Consider the following 21,776-nt stretch of genomic DNA (forward strand, 5'->3'; position numbering starts at 1 on the left):
CTCTTTCGTTCTAGAGCAGTCAGCTTTGTGGTGTGTAGCCCAATTGCCAGACCAAGTTGCATACCTGTTTGTCATTGCCAAGTCCCAGCAGTGCTCACTGGACTCCTCTTGAAAATCAAACTGCAATTGCCAAGCTCAAATAAGCTTTTTGGTCTCCTTTACACTATGTCTGGCCATCAGAGGTAGGAAAGATAGCAACATTTTATGTGGCCCAGCTGAAGTCTTAACCTGCACCTGCTGTTTGTAGATGAGCTCCAGAAAGACAGATGTTTTAAAAAGGTATTGATAATATATCTCTCAACTCTGTGGTCTTAAGCACATCTTTGGAAATTACACTTAGCAGTACTTCAATACTGACGCCCTTGAGTCCCCACAGACATAAGTTCCTTTAGAATTTTATGCCAGTAAGATTTCTCAAAGGAAAATCCGCTCTGAAAAATTCCTGCTGATCTCACAAATTAGCAATGTAATAGTAACTAACATATGGCAGCTAGGTGCTTTGGAGTAAGTATATTTATACATCCACTTCCCAAACACATAGGAAAAGTGGCCAACTTTGCTATTTACTCAGAGATTAACAAGCACTATGAGGTAGGAATCCTAAAACCAGCTGAAGAGAAGAGAGGGATTTCTGATGAATTCTGCAACAGCTCTTTCCTACTGCAACCCCTGGGAGCTCCCAAGCAAGCACGGTGAAGCACTTGCTAAGTGCCACACATTATGCATAAGATTGCTGAAAAACACTGAAGGTTTTGTTGTTTCAAACTGCAACATGTCCCAGAAACACCAAGCGCCTGTGTGAAGCAGAGAGCTAGCAGCACAGTGCAATGCTTATTAAATCAACAGCTGGATTCTGTCCTGACTTCAATCTCTAATTTCAGTTTAGCCTCAAGCAATGTGTCATTACTTGTCTCATACTGAAGTAACAGCAACACATATAATCACAATAACACAGTTTTTGCAGAAAATCTCATTTCCAAAAGCAGAACACAAGACACCTTGCCTGGTCCCCACTAACATTCGCTGTTTGAAATTCCATCTGCCCTAGATACAAAAACATGGACTTTCTGTGGAGCTGGCATGCACTTTTCTCCACACAAAAAGTTAACATGAGCTTTAACTCTAAGAGTTACTTTTTCTAAGTATGACTTTCAAAGGGGGTACTTGAGAGTTACTCACAGTTTGGGCTTACAGTTCTGGTGCGTCTGGATTGAGAGGTAAACTAGTGACCAGCACTAACTCTGATTTGTCACTAACATCTATTAAATGATACAGATTTGACACTTCCTGTGACCTGAGCACACAAGTCTACAGGTTCTCAGACATAGCAGCCTCTCTTCTTGAAGGTCTCAAACAGCTTTGGATCTGAAGGGAAAAGATACAAGACCATTCTCCTCTTTCAATGCTTTGAAAGACAGACCTACCGGGACAAGCTGAAGATCAACTCCCAAATGACAACTGGAGAGACCTGTACACTGATGAAATTACTCTACTGAATCTGGGCTTTGCTGGCTTTTATTTATTTTCCAGGGGCCTAGTGTACTGGTTAAGTTCACTAAAAAACAGTCCAAATACACAGGCACCCCAAACTCATATGCTGTCGTGCAACTCATGCTATGTTGCAGATAATTCAGCTGGCTACAGAAAGTCAGATGCTCTGATGCATCATGCCAGCAAAACAGTATTTTGCAGTAAAGCTAATAATAGCATAATGTCCTGGGTTTAGCAGTAGCACTCATTTTCTCTACTTCTTAGTGGCTGGTGCAGTGCTGTGGTTTTGACTTTTGGCTTGGACACAGTGCTGATAACATCGATGTTTTTAGTTACTGCTCAAATGTTTAGACTGACCAAGGACTTTGTGAGTCTCATGCTCTGCCAGGGAGGAGGGGAAGCCGCAAGGAAGCAGAGCCGGGACACCTGACCCAAACTACCCAAAGAGGTATTCCATACCACAGCACGTCAGGCCTGGGATGTAACTGGGAGGGACCCGGAAGGGCACTCTCGTCTCAGTTGGGCTCGTTTCAGCTGGTGGTATCATATTCTCTTCTCTTGTTATTTCCCTTATTATTATTATTATTGGCGGTAGCAGCAGTGGTTTGTGTTATACCTTAGTTACTAAACTGTTCTTATCTCAACCTGTGGGAGTTACATTCTTTCGATTCTCCTCCCCATCCCTCCGGGGGGGAGGAGGGGGGTGGAGGGAGGGGAGGGGGAGGGAAGAAAGAGGGGAGAGGGAGAGAAACTGTGTGGTTGGCTTGCCAGCAGGGTTTAAACCACGACACATAATAAAAACATTATTACTATATAATTATAATTATCATATTATTAATAGTGAAAGAATTAGCATTGCATGTTGCTTCTTATTATCAATAACAAATATTTTGCATTATAAAGCTGCACACCGGCAAAAGGCACTTTCTTAAATATTTATTTTGCTTGACATCAGAAGCAGGAAGCCTAACTGTTTCCCACCAAGAACATCCTGGAAAACCTCTCTGGGAATTGAAATCCCCTCAGAAACACCACACGTTTATTTAAAACTCTTGGAAGAACATGAGTCTGACACAATGTGTGAGATCACGCTTTCAGTCTCTCCCCCTTGTTCTTTTGTATGGCATTTGCCATCTTGCGGAGACATTTATTCCACCTTTCAGACCATAATTCTTAATAAGAAGGTTTGGTTTTTTTGTTTGAACACTGTGACTTGCAGACTACACACTGATGTCTTCAGATTTATGTTTATAGAAATGTATCAAGATACTGTAAACTGGTGGATGTTGCCCTTAGTGACCAGGAGCTTGTCCCAGACACTGCAATCAAATATTAGGTCTGATTACAATGTCGCATGCATGTTTTTTTCTAAATTGGATTTGGTCTATTGTAATATTTGAATTTTTCCAAACCAACCCCAAAGACAAGAAGGGCCCTTAGCAGCAGAAAGATCCCAATGGAATTCTAGCAGACCACAAAAGGAAATGTGTTAAGGGCTAAATTACATCATTTACATGGGCAGAAAAGGGTAAAAAGGATACAAGGATAGTTCCTTCTTGCCATGCCCTGAGCACCACGAGCTGTAAACAGATGAGGGGAAGCAGCATTGTACCCATCTGACACTGCCCTGGGAGCTAATTCAACCCCAGCACTTTAAAAGGTGGTAGAGCCTGGGTTGGAGACACCTCTTCTGAAGCAAGACATCTCTGACCTGCACATTTCTGAAGGACTGGGGAGTATTCAGGGGAAATACTGCCACATGTCCACTTTGGTGTTATCCTTCCTCCACCTCCACAAATCTGCTACTGGCCACCTGCAGGAGATGCAACACTAACTACACAGACCTTCTGTCTGCTCTGGTGTGTCCATTCTTATGTTCAAACTCACACAACCTCAGACCATTTTTAGAAGGAATTTTGTTTTCCTGAAACATTTTTTTTTTCCTTTTTTTGAATAGCAAGGCTCATCAGACCTGCCATGTCAGCTAACGTTTTTCTCCCTATGACCTAGCAGCTCATATTCTTCTCCAAAAGCATTTCAAAATATCTGAAAGATATGTCTAAGTTTCACAGGTATTTCATCTTTCAATTCTGTCTTCTGTATTGCCTATAGCTTTTGAAAAGCACAGCTACATCCTACTATTGTTTCTTCTGTTACTTTTTCATAGAGGCTGCTTCTGTTCAGCATGCTTTTGAAATCATGCTAATTACACAGTTATCCTCTGGCATATCTGCACAGATGTATGCATAAAGACCTCCCTAGAAGTCTTAAGATGTACTCACTCACCACTGATATTTCATCTGTTTCAGTGTATAGTGGGCTATTCTGGAATGGAAACCAGGAAAATTGTTTCAGCCAGACACTGCTGCAGCAGAGAAGCTGCATCTTCTTCCTCAGGCAGCAGGGGCCCTAAATCCCTGCAGAAGGGAAAGGTAAGACCTTAAACTGTAGCAGCTAAAGCCACCCAGGGTTTAAGTCAGAGCCCTCCTTTAGGAAGTCTCACTCTTAGATCCTAGAAAAGGTCAAGCCTTTAAAGAGATATGAAGCAAAAATGTTGTTGCTGCCTAATTTTCAAGGCCATAAGCAAAAGGTTTCTCAGGGGCCTTGAAGCGAATGTCAAGGTACAGAGAATTATTTTCATGAAAACCTTTCCTGCCCAAATGAAAGTTTACAACTGTCAGCCTGCAGAGGAAGCAAAGGAAAACAAAAATAATGTACATACTATAACTGCCCCAAGGCGACAGAAAAGCAAAAAGAAATAATTCACAGCAAGGTTAGAGAAACATAAGAGAAGAATTACAATAATGTAACATAACAGGTGTAAGAAAGCAAAATGAATGGATTAGGTAGGGCTGGATCAACATAAGACACTAGCATGGCCTGACCTTCAGAGCAAAGGTGTACAAACAGTAAATTACTGTCAAAAGCAATGTGTGATCTACTGCCAGTAGCAACTAATTTGCTACAGTGTGAGAGGAAGGGTGACATGGGATTACAGCTGTCTTTTATGCATGGGAAAAAACAATGCAATGCATGTTTCTGGGCACCACAGTGCTAGCCAAACTGAGCTGGCAGCTGACTTTCTGGTGCATTCCTCATCAGGGTTCAGGGAAGTTTCAATGGCCCAGATGATGTCTGAGGCATGTAAGAGAAAGGAATATAAATCCAAAAGTTGTTGCACACAGATATGAATAAAACAGCCTGTGCTTGGAATTGTGCAAGCGTAATGACTGTGAAATGGTACAGACTAGGTGAAGTGTTTTTTGCATGCACAGTGTGTGTGGGCAAATTCCCATGGGAACAAGAAAAAGTTGAAACATGTCCCATCCTTACTGCGTATGCTAAATATTCAACATTGGGTAAAAGGCCAGAGAGCCTGATACCATATCTGAGAAAAGAAAGCTACCTATGACAATAAATTTAAAACCATTTTGGGTTGGACAGTGGATGCATGTAAAAGTGCTTGTCCTGTACAGAGAAACAGCAGATGATCCAAGGTCAGCAGATTGACGAAGACTTACTTCAGATACTGCCAGAAGGTAATTTGGAAAGACAGCCATTATCTGCAGGTCATGCTAAAAGATTGTGCTATATCCCAAAGTGAAGAGAGCAAAGAGGACCCCTAAGGAGATCTCAAAGAGCATTCATGCTTGAGCTTTATTCATCTGGTCTGATGTCATAAATTTATGATCCCCATAAATCGATATCTCTCCCCAGTTGGTCTTTATAGCTGCCGACAACGTAATACACTGACAGTACAGCTCAGTGTTCACATCACTGCCTTCTGAGATGGATGCAAATCATAAATATAAATTATATATTTGCATATGAGAAGGACCCTTACTCAAATTATCGTTTTAAACATTAGGAGACAGACAATTTAAGTATGGCTTTTCTTGTGTGTTTAACTTTTAATTAATTGTATTTCTCTATCACGAAGCTACTATAGTCAAACACATTGGAATGCCACCATGCTCAGCAGAATAAGAATTCACTTCCCCAACGAGCCGACAAGCAAGTCCTCCTGCAAGTCAAGTTAGTCGAGAATAAATTTAGAACTTATCAGATGCCATAAGAGTTTGCAGTTTTACTAGCAAGTAAGAAATCTCCTTGAGTTTATGATCTTATGAACCTAATTGCAAACTGAATGAAATTATAAAACTATATATTATAGAGTGGCATTCGATACTCTCCAGTTACATATCAACAACATTTCCATTACAATATTATTTCATTCTACCTTCTTGGGCTTTAAAATTGATTTTGGTTATAGCAGCCATATAATTTCTCTGCTACATTAAGATGTGAGACTCTAAACTGTGACATCCTATAAATAAATCTGAGAAAGATAAACTTCCGATATTTTGTTGTCACTTAATAAAGGAGGATAAAAATGGATGGAGAAAAAAGAACTTCTTTTGGTGAGGTAATCTGGTTGACTTTCTAGTACAGAGGAATGAGACTAACCGATTACCTTTGACACTTGGGTCATCTTGTAATAAAGCAAGAACAAACGTCTCTAGAATCTGAGTTCAGCACTTGCGAAAACCTGTTCCTCTGATAGAAACAGTAAGATGAAATCACAGGTACAGCAAATGCCCAATTTGGTATCATCTTTCCTAGTATTTGTGCCAACAGTGGTTAATAGGATTCAAATATATTCTTATCAGGAGGTGTTTCAACACTGTATTTTTAAAGGATGGTACTTTCTGCTTTTAGCTACCAAAATTTCCTCCTCTTTCTTTTTTACTTTTTTTTTCCCACAGAACTTAACTCCTTGTAGGATGATTTTTAACAAATGATGTCTGCTAGCTAAAGCGGCTGGCAGAAGCATATCCTCCTCACAGCATGAAAGCACATTATACTCATATGCTATAGAGAGCCAGGAGCTAAATTAAAATTTTCTCCCACAGCCAATGGAGTCTGACAATGATAATACTTTAATTACAAAACTGAAACTCAGGCTATGTTGGCTGAAAGGCTTCCCAGAGCTCACCAGTCATTCTGAGCTCATTTCTTTTTTGAAGGAGAAGCCACAGAAACCAGAAGAAACTTCTGAGGCTGTTCAGTTTTGACCCCATGCCAAGCGCAGCTTGAGGGCACAAGTTAGTTAGGGGTTTTAGTCTTGGTTTCCACTAAAATCCCCCAGTACCAAGCAAAATTCAGAGAAAATGGGAAGCCTCCCACCACTGTCGTATCCCATCTCAGCAATTCACTGGGAAAGCTCATTCTGTGACTCCTCTTTAAAACCGTGCGATAAACCTCAAAGCAGCTAATTGACTGAAATATATCTCTGCATCTTTGCCTAACGTGGCCACCCAAGATGCTGTGATATTACCAAATATGTAACAGAGAAGAAAGCAACTAAACTCAAGCCAGAAGCATGGTCATTACTGAAGATACAGGCTTCTCAGAAGTGTTAATTTACAGACAGAAGTGGAAACATTATTTCAAAGTCTGGAGAAATGGGACAAAAATTACAGCAGAGTATATATACTGCATGACTTCAGGGAAGTTGTGTGTGGGAAAAGGAACTGCTCTGAACATGGGTCAACAGCAGAGAGGGGCAGCTTCTCTGCAAATCAAATTCACATCTGGAAAACCAATCCACAATGTCCTTGTGGGGCCCAGGCACATACTCCTCCTCCCCTCTGTGGGGGCAGCTGTCTCCCAGGATCGGTAAATTCACTCACCTGAAGCTGTTGTACACATATTTTATCTTACTTATTTCCCCTCCCTAGAAAACTAATGTGATTCTTTTCCAGGCTAATATTAACAGATTTTTCACAGTAATTTTCTTTCAGCTTCCTATAGTCAAAATAGTAAAGTTCTTAAGCACTGTTTAAACCTGAAATTGTTTATCATTTTCTGCATGGTTTTGTAGTAGGTTCATATAGCAAAAGAAGGTTTACACATAACAGAAACTAATGCCATTTAGGCTTTTGGTCAGCATTTATTAAACAGATAGAATACTTTGTCTATTCTGAGTGTCTGCTGCATGCCTAGGTTCATTCATGCCTATTCACGTAAGCCAAAAAAGTAAAAGAAACCTCTCCAGAACTGCAGTCAAAGGCAGAGTAGTAAATACCCTTTAATGTGTTAGAAGAGTGGAGGAGAGGAGAGACTGAGTCACTAATTCGCTGTGCTGGCCTTCTGCTGTTACTCGCCAGAAATTTGGAACAGACTTTCCTTTAGGTTCAAGCTCAGCTTAGTGTATGAGAATAGACTGGCATTAGTTATATGTTCCTGACTCTTACAGTCTACACCTCTGACAAAGGCTTAATCCAGCATCACAAACCTATCAGAAAGTACATTCAATAGCCAAAGACTACTGTTCTTTCTAGCTCAAGCTGACCCCTATTCTGCAACATTCTAAGGTGGGTTTGGCTCATGCAGATTAGGAAATCTTCTGCCTTCTCTCTCCTTCCATTCTGAAACTCTTAACTAAGCATACTATACCTGAGAATCAAGGCCAGGCTGTAATTTATAAATTACAATGATAAATTATAATAATCATTGCTGTTCTTTGCAGCAGGATTTGCTGAAGCACATACACAGTTAGCCAGTGCAACCACTGAAAACTTCACTGTTTCTTTTGATTGTGATTTTGTCATTTAATGCCATGAAAAAACATGGACTATTTTTTTCCATTAAGGAGATTTGTAACATTGCACATTATTCTATTAGTGACTGCAGGACTGCTCTGTCAAAGAACTAGTGGGAAGAAAGAGTTCAGAGATGAAAAGAATAAAAGGATGAACAAAGAACATGGTGACTTTTTAGGTGATGCGAATGTCTTTCCTAAGTGCTTTTGAGCTGAACTTCACACATGCCTGTTCCATTCTCCTTTCTAAGCCAACTCTAATGGCTCTTTTAGCATTGTGATGACACATGCATATGGATGGAAAGCTCTCCTGAGCTCCCTGAATGCTTTACAAGCCCAAGAGACTGCATTTTAAGTATTTAACCAGAGCACTTGCCTTCAATGTATATATTACCTTGCAAATTGCCAGTGCTACAGAATATTCATGAAAGCTCATAGGGGACCGAAATTATACTAAACCTGACAGCAGCCGCACTGCCATCACATATGTTCTGAAACAACCCTTGGTCAAAGCCTCTGAACTGTAACAGTATAGGCTTTCATGTAACCAATCCATCTTTTATTTTGTTTGTGGTACAGCACTCAGACTTCCAAGCCATGTCTAAGTCTTACTGCAATGCAATTACTTGCTGACATTGTGCCAAATTCAGACTAATGGTTTTCATGCATCATTAATCATAGAATCATAGAATCAGCTAGATTGGAAAAGACATTTGGGATCATCAAGTCCAACAATTGAACATATTCAGAATGGGGATCCTACAACAGGTTTCAAAGTAACTTGAACAGATTTTATTATTAAGTTTTTTCCTAAATGGCCCACTTCTCAGCTTGTGGCTCTATCTTCATAAACATTTAAAATATATAGTTAATAACTCCACTTCCCAGGAACTGCCATATTAGCTCTTGAGGTTTTTTCAAGATGAAATTTATAAATCAAGTACCTTGCAAAGGCCTTCCAAATGAGATAAAGATCTCATTTTCTGCCTTCTATTAGTATTGTCTGACTTATTTCTCCACAGTGGCCTGTTGTATGTGTAAATATATATGTTTATATAGGTCCATAGGGTTTTTCATATGAAGGAAAATAACAGACCATTGCAATTCTGTATAAGCTGTCACTAAGGAATTGAAATGACACTCCAGCCTTGTCTTGCCTTTCCTCTCCTGACCATTTCCTACTGCAGAAATGTAATAAACTCTGTAATAAACATCTTTTACACAAGATCCCCATTATATGTATTTAGCAAAATAGCAGGGCTTAGTGGAGGGATGACATATACTCCAAGAGACAGAAAGAAGCCTAGCATAAATATGAGGCTATGACATATGTCTTTCCTATGATGACAAAATGAAAGCCTGTATTTTGACTAAGTCTTACTTGAAACTCTTAAGTCCAGATTCCACACACACAGCAATATAGAAGCATCTTAAACCTGGAGTGGGCTAGTGAGCTGGTTGAAAGTGTGGTTCCCGCTCCAGTTCAGGATCCAACTTTCCTACTGTTTGAGTGTTTAGAGGAAGAGCCTGGGACTGAGAGAATAGATTGCCTAATCTTTCTTTTCCAAAGTCCATTTATTAACATATGTTACATCTTTATTGCCCAGTTGTTTCCTAAGCACTTGAGTATAACAAAAGCTGAGAAACTAACATTTATGCACACCTTTGCTTTGAAACATTAATAAAGATTATTATACAATTGTATTTTCTAGCTCAATGAAAGCTATCATACTGGGTGGAAAGGAAGGAGTACACTTTTACTTCCTTTAAGTGCATAAACCATGAAGATTAGCATTTTTATATCGATATAACTTCATCCACATCTGAGAGCTTTAAAGAAGGTAAACCTTTTTTTAACCTATGCCAGAATAATCAAAAAGTTTTGAACCACATGGAGAGAAACTGTGAAAGCAGAGATATCTGGTAATAAGCTGTTTTCCATGGTTGTATTCTGCCTGGAACAAGTTTCCTCCTAATCTGAAATAGCCCAAGTCTACTAACTGACAGGTCACATTGCAAGGTGCTTGTATTAATGCAGAGTGTGGTAGAAGATAGCTGTTATATCTGTGTGGGAGAAGCATTTCTGTTTCTGGCAGAGGGCTGATTCCTGCTTGCTGCTAGGGTAAGCTGCTATTTAATTTCATGGTGAATTGTGTCAGAGATCTGTTTTTCTTTGCAGTATAAATCCTAGTAAATTGCCAAACACAATATGTGTTTGCTTTAAACAACCTATTCTTATTGTCCATTGATGGACAAAATTCTAACCTACTAAAATGAGAATAATCCACAAAAATCATTTTACCCTGTGGAGGCAGCAGCACATCAAAAGCTTATGTAAAGCATCAACCTCTCATAGTTAAATGGTCCAAGTTTCACACGAACTGACAATCTCTTTTTTTAATACACATATCCCCATAGAGCCCTGTCCAGCAGAGAACATATATAGTGACACTCATTTTAAAGATTAAAAACTCTGACACAGACGAGCTATGGGCCAAATAAACTGCGCCTAATAGGATTTTCAAGAAGTCTTGCACGCCTCTTCAGAGGCTTCAAGCACTGTGACAATCTGGCTTCTTTCTGCTAAGTCACTCTTGTTTTGTCCTGTATGTGTTTCACTGCCATTGGTGGAGAGATCTGAAGTTTCCAGACAGTTTCCAGATTGAAAGAACACCTTATACTTCAGAAACAAGGTATTCTGTAAGAAACATCGCCATACCAAGAACAAAGTATACAAAGTCTTTAAGTCACATATAATGTATTGGTAGTTTGAGGTTATTAATTCAACCAAGTTTTTCAGCCAAGAAGAGACAATAGCAGACAGAAGTATCATTATATAGAGATTACAAGAAGCCAAGATGCACAAAGAGGCGCCAAAACTGTAAGAAAACTTCATCCCACTTGTCCTACCACAGGTGGATGCTGTATCTGCTGAGGCAGAGGAGGACGATCATTTATCAAAGTTTCTTCTTACTATGAGTTTTCCACTACACAAGCTGGTTTTCACAATACCATTTTTCCTATTGGCTGTAAAATTTCTCTTTAAAAATGTTTCTCTATGTATTCCACTGACAAATAGTGGCATGTGAACATCTACTTAAGTGCTTAAAATGTAGCATGTTTGGTTATCCCAGCAGCATAGACTAGGTGTTTCTGGTACTCTAGGGTCCATTACTGTTCTTTATCAAATTTTAGAAATCATTTTGAAATGGGACAAGGAGAACTACCTGCATACCACAGCTTTAAACAGTCACATAATACTGCTCTGCTTCACTCTCATTTCTACTGCTTGCTAGTCTTAACATTGAGTTTGATTTTTTTACCACCAAGAAGCACTTTTTTCCTGTGAAATGCTTCAATAAAGGGCCAAAAACATTTTCACAGGAAGGCTTCCTGACCTTAGGAATTTTTTTTATTTTTTTTTTTTCATGACTGTGGTTGCAACACCACGATAATTTTGGTGCTCTAAACTGAGGATGCCATAGTCCCACCCTTCACCTCCCTTCAGTCCCCTTTCACAGCATCCTGTGACAGCTCTAGTCCTTGTGCAAATGCAAAGTGAGCACTTCAGGACTTATAGGATTGCTAGGGACCTTGAACTTTCTCCTTAGGAGCCAAGTAAGCACAACAAGTTGAGATTTGAAGAAGGAAATGCATCCCTACATTGCCTGGCTTAGTACAAGACAGTGCTCTTCAGCGAAATCCAGTTCAGATTATAATGCTTCAACAATGAACTGACATTACCTTTTATGACACACACACACAAAAATAAATAAATAATCCAGTAGAAGGACTTGATTCAGTGGTGCTTTGACTGAGCAGAAAATATGTGACCTGTTAAAAAATTACAATTTCTTTCCAAAAGGAAAGATCCCTTCATCCTTTCCATTAGAGTACACAACGTTCACAGACATAGGTACCTCCTACATAAATTACTGATGGTCCAAACAACATATGGTTTAGTTTGAATATTTTATTCAGTTCTGTCATGGGATTTAACTTTATGTGAAGTCTTAATTCCATCTGAAAGGCCCCCAAGACTACTTCCCTAAAAACAAACCAAAATCAAAGCAAGATTTGGACTGAATCCAGGCAAGCCATTATAATTCAGAATTCAGAAGGCAATGTCACAAGGAATGATCTAAAGTCACAGAGTCACAGGAAAGGACAGAAATAGCACAAGAAAGCTTTTTCTCACACTCTGTCTAGTGTATTTCATTTGTGTGAGAAATTGTAAGGGAAACAGTAGACATAGGGAAACAACATAAACTGTTCTAGAGTATCCTCTTGAAAAATCTCTAGCAGGCTTTGTGTGCATTTAGGAAAATGAAACAATATATCATCATTGTCCTCATCAGAAGTTGTAGGAATGAACTTAAGTACTCCCTTAGGGTAGGCTGGGACTAAGAAACAGGATATGGAAAACTCATATACCCATTAACAAAGCATTTTTTGAAAATACCATACAAATAAGCAACATCTATGAAAGATTTCATCTACATATCAGCTCCTGCAGGGAACTTGCATGTATATAAATTCTGTGAAAGCCTGTCCATGTATCTCTCTGAAATGGTTAATAGGAAAACAAATTTATATGAAGGATTTTACGTTTTCATAGTAAAGCTGCCATTCTGAAGTTGCACGAGAGAATCCCATATTGTTGAGCTACCCGATTATCACCAAGTTTGACTGATCTTTCCATGTATCTTTATGTAGCTAACCTGGTTTTGCCATGCTTGATGAAACCTGGATTAGCATCCAAGAAAGCGGTTAAGCACATGCCTAACTTGAAACACATGAGCCCTGACCTCTGCTCTCATTTAGAGTCATAGAATCACAAAACAGTTTAGGTTAGAAGAGATCTTAAAGATCATCTAGTTCCAACCTGTGTGCCTTGGGTAGGGACACCTTTCAGTATACCAGGTTGCTCAAAGCCCCATCCAACCTTGACTTGAACATTTCCAGGGATGGGGCAGCCATTGCTTCCCTGGGCAAGCTGTGCCAGTGTCTCACCAACTTCACACTGAAGAACTTCTTAATATCTAGTCTAAATCTACCCTTTTTCACTTTAAAGCTGTTACTCCTTGTCCAATCAGTTGCTTGTTCCACCAGCAACTCATTTTGCTGCTCTGCTACAGCAGCATAAGCGAGTCCTCAGGGAGCCTACAGCAACCCAAATGTGAGATTTATCATTGACTTCAGCAGGCTGAAGAAGGGATCCCTTTTTTTTTTGTTTTGTTTTTTTCTCACCTCAAGCATCCATTTATAAACCTATAATAAAGCACAAAAAGGTTGCAGCTTTAGGTGCTGACCAAAACATCCTAAATCCCAATACTACAAGTAAGTTTCTTCTTCAAGATTTGTCTTGTAGGCTAGCTGCTATGGCCTTTTTGATGTAATTTTTGTTGCTGCCACTTGTTAGGGGCCTACATTTGATTCTTTTCTTATCCATGTTGCCTGGCAGGGGAAAAAGTATATAGGTGCCTAATAGTGAACTCAAAATAAGATTCAAATCATCTAGGCTTCATTTTTAGCTCTGCAAACACAGGGCCCCAGAGCATTCTAGTTTTGTCATTTATTTTGTTTTTATAAATCCTGCTCTGAGTGTAAGGGGATTATGAGAACTGCTGGGGACAAGGGAATAATAATCCTTACCAATATTTCCTTTGAAACGCAGACCTTGAGTTCCCTAACGGTAAATCTTTCCAGTGGATTAGTCACAGAGACTCACTGCAAGAACGTATCTCTGCTAAAGTTAAAAGTCTCTTCTAAACATTTAAAGCCATTTATTTCATTTATAAACCAGCTATTTTTCAATTGATGTTCTGCTTACTGATTACAGAGAAAACTTATTAAATTTTCATTTAAAGACATTCAAGGTTAAAGAAGCTTTTCTTTCATTCATTCATGAACTATATGCAGGAAAATGGCTTTTTCTACATACGTTTACACTAGAATAAATACTAAAATATTTTGCTGTAAATGGCATTAGAGGAGAACTCAAGAAAGGTCTAATTTAGGGTACTTTGCCTAAGTCATATATATGAGAGAAGCAGAAGAGGATTCTTCAAACAATGAGAATCTGATAACTTCATCAAACACTTGGTTTAGGTACGGTATTGACAGGCTAAAGGACAGTGTCCTAATTAGAGGCAGAATATACATTCTCTCAGTGTCCGAAAGTCTGTTCTTAAAGGCTGTCTTTCTTGTAAGACCAAACCACAAGTAGTTCCTTTTTGCCACTAGTGTTTCAGTTAGCTGCCACCATCATGAATTAATTATATTTATTCATTTAACTGAAGTATAAATTTTTTATTTACAGAATTATTTCAGTCCAGTGCTGATGAGAAGTAAAACATTCACTTGTGAAAAAGAAAACAAGTCACTTTTTTTTAAAGGATGGCCTGAATCACATGGAAGAAGGTGCAGGAAACCCACCACATCTAAAAGGCAGCTTCAGACCAGGGCTATTAGATATCATCTGGCCTTTGCAAAACAGCTATCTAAATCAAGATATTCCAAATTTAAAACAGGAGGGAAAGGACTGAGATTCTCCCCCCACACACCATCAACTGCTTATGAGAGTGTGAGAAAAAGATGTACTAGCGCTTGTTAAATCAAGTATGGCTGGAAAAAGAAAGGGGTTACTCCCAAATACAGAAAATTCAGATACATCAATTGCAGCATTAAGAGACAAAAGAGAGGGTTAATCCCAACCATAATGTTCATGTTATTTTCATCAGCCCTTATAGCAAACTAAGTGGCATAAAATCCATTGTTCAGCAGCCAAATGTTATCAAACCAACCTGACAGCAAATTGTAAAAGCACTTTAATAAAATGCTTTCAGTGCGGAGACAGCCCAGGGAACACACACAGTCAGAAAAGCTGAAATATTATTACTATGCATAAACTGTACAATCAACACTCCTAGCTCTCAATTTTGTTGCATGTTCATTGTTTTAATTTTATGAAAGCACCATCCTGTTCTTCCTTAATCTCACCTCTGTTTATGCATACCACCAGTGAGCATCTTACTAATGAGACTTCTAATTTTTGTGAGATCTATCTCTCTATCTCTCTTGCTTTCTCTCTGTCTCATTATTTTCAAATGAAATGGCATTAACATTACCCTTAATAAAAATATTATTCTCAGATGCAGCCTTTACAAGTCCTGCTCTAATATCTTCATGAGATTTATCTCTGAGCAAAGACATCATGGTGGCAATTTAAGGCTCAGAACACTAACTGCGCTTGAATCCCTTCCAATCCAAGCACAGCTGGCTGAGAATTGATTTTCCATTGCAGTGTGGTGTTGGCATGCTTGCACTGTATAAACTAGGTTGCCTGCCAGCCTTACCACTGCCATGCAGGAGTAATAACATAATATTACATAGACTTACACGTTTATTTCTTTGCAAGCTACGAGAAAAAGAACTCAAACTTTTTTAGACTAGGAGCTATATTGCTATTTGATTGACAGACCTTCCAAGGGAAGCTGAATCATTATAAACTCCTGACTCTGAAATATAACTTTAATTGACTTCATAGTGGAGAAACTCTACTACGGAGTTTCTCTAGTAGTCTGATCTAGGTTCTCCACGATGGTTTGTAAGGCAGCGATGGTGCATTTACTACCTGCTCATAAATCCCAGTCTGACAACGCTTGGTTTTAGTATTCTAAAACACTGAAATTCTATGCTTGAAATCAGTGACTGTTTTCCCAGCGCCATCTTCACATGGGTTATACACAGGGTAGGTGCTGATCCAAAGCACCAGTTTCAGGAGTACTTTAAGCAGGAACAAGGTAGGAATTTCACTTAAAGACAAAGATTTGTACTCCACTGAGCTACCAGTCCCTCACCTACAACCAAAATGCTGCCTTTCTGCCATTAAAAGTGATGGAGGTACAGCAAACAGGATCAGAAAACCAATTGGGTCTAAAGGGGATTGATAAGCTTCCTGGATTCACTTCAGCTCCAAACTGCTCCACAAGATGACTCTACTGACACAAACAGGGGATTGGGAAGAAAGAGAGGAAAAGATGGGTTGCTTCTTTTGATGATATGCCAGCAGAAATCGCTCAAATCTACCACCTAAGGGTCATTTTGGTGCTTTTGCTGCCCAGTGAGGCTGTGGTTCCACAGACATTTTTCATTTCACATTCATTCTTACTGCACCACCACCTTTTATAATCCCTGTGGTGGTACAGGTAAAAATAGAGAGGAATGTATGTTAAAAGAGTGAATATGCAACAGACATCATGACTTCTGGTGTACAGATGAATTTGAGGAGTGTAATTCAGGTCCCAGTCTGTACAGAAATTCAGTGGAATTTCTGATTCTTTTATTTTTTGATCCAAAGCTTTCCTCTCAACACAGCACTGAAAAGCAGATCTAGAAAACTAAAAGGAAAAAAGAGAGAGAGGGAAGAGCAGGACAGAGAATGAAACCCTATGGAGTCTGAGTATCAAAAGTCCAAACTTGTAATTCTGAACTCTCTCATTCAATCCCCATCTAGCTCATAGTGTGAGAGAATCAATCCTATATATCTTCTGTATTTCTGAATTCAGCTTTTCCTAACTGCTTAGAGATGTACCCTTGCTGAGCCCAGAACTGCTGACTATGTTAATGTCAACAAATCTGATAATACATCCTCCTAGTGAGTACAGAGAAATTCCTTTACCTAAGTTGCTCAAGGATTTGCAGACTTTCTCAGGGCATAACAGGACTTTATTCCTAAAAAAACCCAACCAAACAACCAACAAAAAAAAAAAAAAGCCAAAACAAAACAAAAAAAAACACAACCAAAAAAACACACTTTGGGATTACTCTCAAGACTTTTATTGTATTTTACATGAGTAGGTATGAAAAGTCATTCTATGAACTGTAGGCAGGTATAATAATACTGTTCACTCACAAAGCAGAGAAATGGGAGCTCGCTCTTCTTCCCACTTTGCTCCCTGACCATTTAAATACCCTAGACACTGGGCAATGATTATATAGTCACAGTCTTTCTTGTCCTCTCTTTCTGACTACATATTCCTAGGGGTGATCAAAGACTAACCAAACAGTATTCTTTCGTGGTGTTACGGAACTGTCTTGGGAGGAAGAAACTGAATTCATGTCCTGACCTCCTATGTCAGTCTTCTAAAATAATTAAACTACTACCTAATGAGAAAACACCTTGTAGATAGGTTTTAAAACAATAACTGAAAACTTCCTTAGATTATTGAGAAGAAAAAAAAAAAGTAAAAAAAAAGGTGGAGGGCACTTATCTTCACCAGCTTAAGAGGCACAAACAGAATTTAAGGCATATATATGGTCAGAAATATTTAAGTACATCCATAGAGGTACATCTACCCACAACTGGATTTTGAACCACTTTGAGTGATTCCTTGCACAGGATTTCATTTTGAGGGGACAGATTTCCCTGTATCCATTCACAGCTGCAGAGTTAAAGAAATTTAGATTTCACTGTGGGTATTGGGGGTGATACTCATACTCTCTACCACAGTACCTAAACCAAACTTTCTGTGCGCATAATGACTTCTAGGTTGCAGGTGACGGGTAAATCTGAGCTATCAGAACTTCTTTCTTTGTTGCAGTATCTTGCACATCTGCCAAGTCACCAAAGACCCAAATTTCAAGTTGTGAGAGTATCATTCTCTCTTAGCTTTGCCTTATAGCAATTGGAATCACTTTGCTATTTAGAAATAAGAGCACTTAAGCTGAATGAGGCCTAAAAAATAGAATTGGATGCAGATCTAAGCACTAAACTTAAGCGATATAAAGGGGACTGCTTGTATGCTTAAAATTTGAGCGGATGCTAGAGTTATCTGTGGAAGTCATAGCTTAGTGTGGGCTTACAGAATTAATCCTGATTTTCCTAATTTTAATGATTTTAAATATTTGTTTATTTTCAAGGATATCCCAAAACTTCGCATCACAGATTTACTGAAAATAGGATCAAGGTAAAAAGAATTTATGTTTTAGTAGTTTGCACGAAAATAATATAGTGCCCTCTTTCAACTTCATCAGCACATACCAAATAGTATCCTCAGAGCTGTGCTAATAACATTCCAAGATGCTGCTGCAGGAAGATATTAAAGTCCTACTTAAATTGAAGTTGCTAAATAAAAACAGTCTTGCCTGGATTCTGTTACATTTATGAGACAGGAAAACAAATCAATGTCGCCAAATGGGAAAGAGTGAGATCAATAGGGGAAGAAAGTACATTTCCAAGGCATTAAAAATCTGAAAAGTAAAACTGAAAGTTTAAAAACTCTGAACAATTACCTGGTTGCATCCTTTTAAATCAAAGTTTATGTCATTTATAGAATGCTAGACATAAGATAATACCCAGCATCTGAGAGCTTAGCATTGCAGTTTTCTGATAATGTACCTCTAAAGGCCTAGGCCTAAACAGAACTTTGTAATCATCAGCCATGATTTACGGAAGCAGTAATTCCCCTTCTCTCTATATTTCTTACCATTAAAAAGAAAGATTCGTCTGTCAGATGAAATTCTTTTTCTTCGGGTAGAGTTAAAAGAACAGTAAAAACTATAGGTGACCCATATTTCAGCAAAGTTATTTTCTGAAGAGTAACTACATTGATACTGAATAAAAGCCCGAGTCATCTTGAGCATTATTCACAAACCTTTTTTTTCTATGCAAGCTTCCAAAAGGTACATGGAGCGATACCACTGGAGCTGGAGGGAGAAAAGTATACCAAAGCTCTAGAAAGGCACACAGTTTTATAAAAAACCCCACATATTTCATAAAAATACGGTTATTGGCATATAGCACTACTTTCCATTACACCACTGTATCACGTCTTAGTCCATACATGGACCCCAAGTAAAATGAATCATAGAATCACAGGTTGAAAGGGCCCTCAAGGATCATCTGGTCCAACCATTCTTAGCAAAAAATAGAAATGTTTGGGTGAAGTAGTTTTTCTTACTTGTATAGAGAGACATAAATCACAGTTTCAGGATCTTCTTTCAAGTCCATTTTGGGTGATACACATATAGTTCTGTTTTCCTCTAAGTACGGGTAGCCACAGCACTAAATGCAATTGCAAAGCTTAACAGAGCTTCAGAGAAAACACATCTGCTAACGCTTAGAGCAGAAACTCAATCCCTGGCTCCCAAGTGCCAGGCAGACATTTTCCATGCATTTTCATAAACATGTGAAAGTGCCTTTCTGCAACCACTAAAATTTGGGATGCCACTGAAGTTAATCCCTGCTCTCTTCAGAAGTTGTGTGCCACTTGGCTTGAGGCAAAAACGTCACATTCAAGCTTTGTTTACCCTCCCCATTTTCCATGTAAATCAGCATCTGATTTGTACTGCAGATGTGTGCAGTAGTTACGCATGTGTTCTGTTTCCTCCAGCTCTTTCCCACAGGCATGGTCAGCTGCTCAGCAGGAAGAGAGAAAGCCCTGAGAGAGGGGTGAACAGTCCCCCGGCTCTCAGAGAAAAATCGTAGTGATGCCAGTAGAAAAGCAGGGACTGGTTTTGCTGGGCTGAGAGCATATGCTGTCACTTTAACCTAGAAATGAGTTGGGTGATGGATTGAACATAACTCGGATATTTCTGCTTAAAATGATTTTGGTGTTTATACGTAGAAACAACTGATACTCACAGGCTACACACCACCAATCACGAAAAGGCGGTATAAGAACATACAAAAGCATGCCATGTTTCTGTGTGTGGAGTCATTTTACACCTCTTTATATCTGCCACACCTCCCTGCTACAAGGTTATTTTCCTTGGATCACATATAGCAGTTTTGCCATTTTACTGAACAATTTCTACCAGTATATATTGACTTTTGAGGATTTTATAATATGTAATGCACATCTACATTTATTTCACTCTTAAGCTTTGGCCTTTAACTTCATATCAGCAAATTATAGCTATCACTCTTATTCAAACAGCTTGGTTATCTGAGTGAGTATTAGGTCAGTGAGATGGGTGTTTCTATGGTGCTATTAACCTTAGCCATTAATTTTTCATTTATTTTGGAGCCTTGTCACTACTAAACCTTTCATGCTATTCCTCTCAGTCATAAAGGAAGGAGAAACATTTAATGACTGCCAACTAATTTCCAAATCAGAGCACGGTTCTTGCTAAGGCACTTGTAGATTTGTGAATGGAAGCAGGGGTAATGTTTCAGCAACTGTGGACACTAACACTAAACCTACAGAGTCTGTTACAGCCAAAATCAACAGTATATTTTTATATACTGCTGCGTCTGTGAAGTCATTCAAATATTACATTAGATTTATTCAAAACTTTCCAATATAAAGGGAAGAAAGAAAAAAAGGCAGCCCGTCTTGACTGCATTGAGAGACTGTTCTTATTAGGTTTTGACAGAAGTCAAAAGCCGTCAGTTTAGCAATATGGAAGAACAACAACTGATATTACAGACATCAAGAGGCTGAATAGAAACACACAGCTGATTGATTGAGAGCTAAGGCTCTTGAAGTTCCTCGTTAGCCACAGTCTGAAGGAGCACTTCATTCTTCATTTTTAATGACTTCATCTGTGCGTCACCCAGAGCACTTTCTCCATAAAAAACTAATTCTGGGAAATGGTTTCCGTGAATGTCTTCTGACTGTGTTCTATAGCCAGTAGAGACGGATGACCTAGTTACAACAGTTTATAAGCCACATTTCCTAACACCTTGAGACCAAGTCCTGTGGAAGCACCACCTACTTGGAAATGCCTGCTGAAGAGTTCATAGACTCTGAATTACTAGACACACAGGTGCCTCACCTGCTTTAATGGCAGAGTTTTGCATTCACAGTCATCTAGATCTGATGGAAACATCAGAATTATCACCAGAAGCTAATCAGGGAACTTCTATCAGGTAAGACTTAAGCAGCTTTGCAGAACCATTAAAAACCTAAGGCAGTACTTCAGAGCATATAAGACAAGATTGTTTTTCTTTTAAAGGGTTTTAAATTGTGTTACTGTGGTTTTATACATTATTTAATGACTGTTAAAAGAGTAATACGGTTCTCAGCCCTCCAGCTACACAGCCCACCACTTCTTTGGTTTTTCAGTAATTGGTGGTAGAAAGCATCCTAAAAACCTTTTCAATCATGCAGTTAAAAATATAAACTACATTATTTCAAAGCCTAATGAACAAGTCTCCTTTGCTTTCATTCATTCACCTATCCATTATGCAATCCACCTTCCTACAAAGGCTGGCTAGCTACCACAAAAGTAAGTGGAAAAGAAGGGGACAAACTTGGCTTGACTTTCAGAAGTTCCAGAGCCAGACAACAGACCATTTTTCAGATTTCCTTGCACAAACCATCCGCAGAGAAAACTCATTCTTTGCCTTTCCCACTGCAGTTTCCCAGCCCTGTACACCTGTGCCCTGTCACATTCATTCTCCATCATCACCTGCCATATGAATGTAATATTAAGTGCACCACCTGCAATCAGAGGGGAGTTTTCAATACACAGCCATCTAGGTTTTTGTGGGTCACCACTTAATGTGCTAAAGACCCTGCAACAGGATTTCATAGCCCACAGGGGGCAAAGACCTGACAGAAACAAAGTTTGTGCCTAACCCTTTCTGTAGGGAAAAGCACTCAACTCTAATTTAAGAGGCAGCAGTACTTAACTCCTAAGCGCTACTGAACTTCTCACTCAGCAGGAGCCA

This window comes from Lathamus discolor, chromosome 1 (assembly GCF_037157495.1).
Source record: "Lathamus discolor isolate bLatDis1 chromosome 1, bLatDis1.hap1, whole genome shotgun sequence".
In the NCBI taxonomy this organism is placed as follows: domain Eukaryota; kingdom Metazoa; phylum Chordata; class Aves; order Psittaciformes; family Psittacidae; genus Lathamus; species Lathamus discolor.